Source organism: Myotis davidii, unplaced genomic scaffold (genome assembly GCF_000327345.1).
Source record: "Myotis davidii unplaced genomic scaffold, ASM32734v1 scaffold663, whole genome shotgun sequence".
Lineage (NCBI taxonomy): Eukaryota > Metazoa > Chordata > Mammalia > Chiroptera > Vespertilionidae > Myotis > Myotis davidii.
The window spans coordinates 5,925,941-5,930,986 of record NW_006295816.1 but is presented as its reverse complement, the minus strand read 5'-3'; the positions used below and the strand labels follow the sequence as shown (position 1 = coordinate 5,930,986).

The 5,046-nt window shown below is 44.9% G+C and overlaps 1 long non-coding RNA gene across 6 annotated transcripts in view; it reads left to right on the top strand.

Annotated features, from left to right (window-relative positions):
• Window positions 1-2,256, top strand: part of LOC102766554 — a 32,094-nt gene extending 29,838 nt beyond the window's left edge. For all 6 annotated transcript variants that reach the window (XR_001515035.1, XR_436011.2, XR_436008.2 and 3 more), the window contains one exon: window positions 1,564-2,256. This is a non-coding gene — a long non-coding RNA (uncharacterized LOC102766554). The remainder of the gene's footprint in view (window positions 1-1,563) is intronic.
• The last annotated feature ends 2,790 nt before the right edge of the window (window positions 2,257-5,046 follow it).

The window sequence follows — 5,046 nt, the reverse complement described above, 5'->3', positions numbered from 1 at the left end:
GTTAACTCTCTATCTCTCCCTTCCTCTCTGTAAAAAATCTAAAAAATCAATAAAATATATTAAAAAAAAAAAAAGAGTCTGCAGGAGGAGACCATAAGTGGTCAAAAGTAAGCCAGCCACCCTTGTACAACCGGCGAAGACTGAATGGATCTGGGCATCGACCCCACACACCTCCATAAGAAGAGCAATGACCAGGCAGTCTGTGCCTCCGGGTGCATGAACAGCGCTACCCACGCAGCATCAAACCTGAATCTGATCAGACTTCCAACCTCCATGAAACACAGTGCAGAGAGGCGTGTTAAACCCGCCGAGGACACGTACAGCACACCCAGGCTGTGGGGAACTTTACATGCAGGGTGACAACCAGTTTCTTCAGTAAGTTGTGAGGAAAAGCAAAAAGATGGAGGTGAGAGGAAACCTGTAGAGTTTTAAAGGTTTACAAAATACAGCAACCACTCACAGTGTGTGGACCTCATTTGGATGCTGATTCAAACAAACAAACTTAAGGAAAAAATGGATGAGGCCAGTGACTGGCTATTTGATCATATTAAGGGATTAGTGTTAACTTTTTTTAGGTGTGACCATGGTCAAAGTGAATATCATTTAAAGGCACATATGTACAGATCACATGATATGATGCCTGGTATTTGCTTCAAAATAATATAGGAAGGGGTAGGTGGATGGAAGTGTAGGCGAAAAAGATGGGTCACTAGTTGATATTGTTGAAGCGGATGATGGATGCAGAGGAGTTCATTATACTGTTCTGGCACTTTGAGGGTATAAGTTTGATATACCCTCAAATGCAGTAAGCAACTTAATAAAACTACAAAATTGTCTGGTAAAGAGAGGGAAACCTCTGGATTTGGAAGGAGAGTGCAGACAGCCTACTGGCTGGGGGTCGAGGGTAGGAGTGGAGGCATCAGGCAACCTGGGCCCTAGACAGACACTGGGGGAGGGCCTCCCGGATGGACAGATGGGGTGGGAAGGTGAAGGGAGTGTCAGGCAAGGCTTCCAGTTCTAGACTGTTGATTGGCAGTAGGCGTTTCATTTCTAGACTGTTGATTGGCAGTAGGCGTTTCAGTTTCCAAGACTTTGAAAGTGTTGAAAAGAAAATAATCTGAAGAATGAAATTGGCTGCAGCAAGCAGGAAGCTCAGCCTGTCCACGCCTTCCACCCACTCCCAGGCTCAGCTGTGAACACTGCCAGAGAGTCATAAATATATGCCGGAGGGAAACCATTGAGCCACTGAGCAGTGATGAGTGCAAGATCACTGTGCACACCAGAAAGACAGCTTGCAAACTGGGAGCACACAAGCTAAAGCATGGAATGGAGCTCAGGGTGTGTTGTTATAAAGCAGCTTACACAGTGACTGGTTGTAATACTAGGATTTTCTTAAATGACAGGGAATTGATCAGTGGTTACCTCTTTCTACCTTGGGAAACAGCTCAAGTTTTGCTCATGTTTCAGAGGTATGACCAAGGTCAAGTTAATCTTACAAAAGAACCTAAATTAACTGCTTGTAGGATTAAATTGGTTTTTTGTTTGTTTGTTTGTTTTTAACAGCAGCAGCTTCCAAAGCTCTCCACGATGTTGTCTTCTTTGCTTGGTACCTGAGGGGATGGCCAACTGCTGCTGTTCGCCTTCCCAGATGTCTGGCTGGCTGGGCATCCTGGTTTCCAGTCACTTGATGGAGACTGGATACCAAGTCCAGCCCTCTGTCACTGCTCTGCAGACAGGGAAACAGCCCCAGGAAGTGGAGTCTTTGTGTACAAAAAGCACTGGGACAAGTCTCTGGTCAGAGAAGGTGATCTGGGAAGACCTTCTACACAGGAGCACGTGATCACTCAGTAGCTGTTATTGAGTGTCTTACTGCTTGTCAAGTACTGGCTGGGCTGTGCTGGGAGGGACTCTCAGATGAGTAAGAAATAAGTTTTTTCCTGGAATAGCTAACTGAGGTGGAGAGGGCTGGCTAGAGAGAAGGAGCAAAGAATTAAACAGAATATTCATGGACCTGTGGGCAAGAGAGCACTCGGGTGGGTAGTCAGCAAGTGCAGGAGGCTCCTATCACCTGTGTTTCTGGGCAAGCGACTTTCCATCTCCGAGCCTTGACAACCCTGTCTACAAAATGGGTGTGATCACTTCAGCTTGGCCTGACCCACAGAGGAGGCATCTGGAGAATGACTACAAGAACTTTTACATGTAAAATGTGGTTGAAGATATTTTGACAAATCAATAAATATATTGATTTCGAACACATATGTTTGTACCAAGGCAAGGGACTGGTGAGTCGTGAAGAGGTTGCAAAACCACCTCCCCCAACTTTAGCAGAAAGCAGCTCCCCCACCCCCCCCAGGCCCTCTGAGCACAGATGGGCAGATGTACACAAGAGCACATATGGGCAGATGTACACAAGGAAAGACAACACGTCAGGTGGCTGGAGGGGCCAGCCGGTGGGGGCGACAGAAAGAGGAAATGGAAGAGGTGAGATGAGCAACATTTGCTTCCTGTTGTGCATGGTGGGAAGAGTAAGCCTGAGGTTCTGGCACAACATCTATTCAAAGCGAGTAAACATGGGCACCGGCAGCGCTTGTGAACCGGAGGGCACGTCTGTGGTTCAGAAACTCCAGTGTTAAGAACTTAGAGATGAACCACACTGACCCTCTTGTGGGCTCAGCCCAGATGGGGTGACCTTTGCCCAAGGAAGATAGAAATGGAGCGAAAGAGACAGAGTGAGATCGAGGATGAGACGGGAGCCAAACTGGGCCTGTTCCATCAAAAAGCCAGTTTGTCAGGTGCCAGCTCGGCTGTGGTAGCCCACTACTTCCTGCTCCTTGTGGGTAGTGCCAGGTCCTCCGTGCAGATGGACGAGGCTTCTGTCCAGGAGGAAGTTGTGCTCTTGTAGGGAGACCAATTGACCCCGAGCTAATTCCTATACTGACGTGGGAAGCTCAGAGCAGGGCATCAGGGAGGCCTAGAAAGACTGGGGGAGACGGGGGGGCTTTTGAGGGGAGCTGGGCCGTGGAGTACAGGGCGGATGAGGCTGCAGGCAAAGGTTCACAGATTCAGTCAGTGCTGCCTGGAGAAGCAGGTGTTTTGAAAATGCGATGCCACTTTTCACTGTCATAGTCCATGTGTGCAACATGTTAAAAATGTGTGTGTGTCAGGAGCATGTCAGAGTGGTGAAGATGTTGAAGTCTCTACTCTGAAGTTGAAGCAACCTCGTGTCCTGTGCATCTCGGGTGCCTGACTTCATAGGCTGGGTCCATTCCCTTCCAGGGCAAACAATCCTTGCACATCTTTCCTTTTTAAAAATTTTTTTTTTCAATTACATTCAATATTATATTAGTCTCACATGTACAGCATAGTGGTTAGACATTTGTATAACTTAGAGAATGATCCCCCCATGAGTCTAGTACCCCTGATACCGTATATAGTTATTACAATGTTATTGACTATATTCCCTATGCTGTCTTTTACATCTCTGTGACTATTTTATAACTGCCAGTTTGTACTTTTCAATCCCTTCGCCTTTTTCACCCAGCCCTCAACACCCCTTTTACCCAGCAACCATTAATTTGTTTTTTGTATCTATGAGATTGTTTCTGTTTTTGTTCACTTACTTTGTTTTTTAGATTCCACATATAAATGATACCATATGGTATTTGTCTTCCTCTGTCTGACTTATTTCACTTAGCATAAATACCCTCTAGGTCAGGGGTGGGCAAACTTTTTGACTCGAGGGCCACAATGGGTTCTTTTTTAGAAAAAAAAATATTTTATTGATTTTTTACAGAGAGGAAAGGAGAGCGATAGAGAGTTAGAAACATCGATGAGAAACATCGATCAGCTGCCTCCTGCACATCTACTGGGGATGTGCCCACAACCCAGGTACATGCCCTTGACCGGAATCGAACCTGGGACCTTTCAGTCCGCAGGCCGACGCTCTATCCACTGAGCCAAACTGGTTTCGGCCACAATGGGTTCTTAAACTGGACCGGAGGGCCGGAACAAAAGCATGGATGGAGTTTTTGTGTGAACTAATATAAATTCAAAGTAAACATCATTACATAAAAGGGTACGGTCTTTTTTTTTTTTAGTTTTATTCATTTCAAATAGGCCGGATCCGGCCCACGGCTGCTCTAGGTTCATCCATGATGTTGCAAATGGTAGAATTTTATTAATTTTTAATGGCCAGGTAATATTCTATTGTATGTATGTACCACACCTTCTTTATCCACTCATCTGTCAGTGGACACTTGAGTCTTGTTTTCTTATTCATTCAGCTACCCTATTTCTTTTGTATGGAGCATTTAATATATTTACATTTAAAGTAATCATTGATAGGTATATAGTTATTGCAATTTTATTATTAATATTTATATCTTATTTTTCTTCTTCCTCCTCCCCCTTTCTCTCTCCTTCCTAAAGAAGCTCCTTTAACCTTTAACGTTTCTTGTAATACTGGTTTGGTGATGATGAAGTCCTTTAGCATTTTCTTGCCGGGGGAGCACTTTTTTTTTTTTTTTTTTGAGAGGGAGGAAGCAGGAGAGAGAGCTCGAGAAACATCTATGTATTGGTTGCCTCTCATATGCGGCTTCACCTGGATCAAACCCATAACCTAGGTATGTACCCTGACTGGGGAATTGAACCCATAACTTTTGGTGCACGGGACAATGCTGCAACCAACTGAGCCACCCTGGCCAGAGCCTATCTAGGGAGTCTTTATTTTTTCCTTCAATTTTAAATGATAGCTTTGGTGGGTAGAGTAATCTTGGTTGTAGGTCCTTCTTTTTCATCACTTTGAATAGCTCATGCCAATCCCGCTGGCCTGCAACGTTTCTGTTGAGGAATCAGCTGACAGTCCTATGGGATCTCCCTTGTAGGTAAACTAACTGCTTTTCTCTCACTGCTTTTCAGATTCTCTGTTTGTCTTTGACCTTTGGAATTTTAATTATGATGTGTCTTGGTGTGGGCTTCTTTGGGCTCATCTTGTTTGGGACTCTGCTTCCTGGACATGTAAGTCTATTTCTTTCAAAAGGTTAGGCA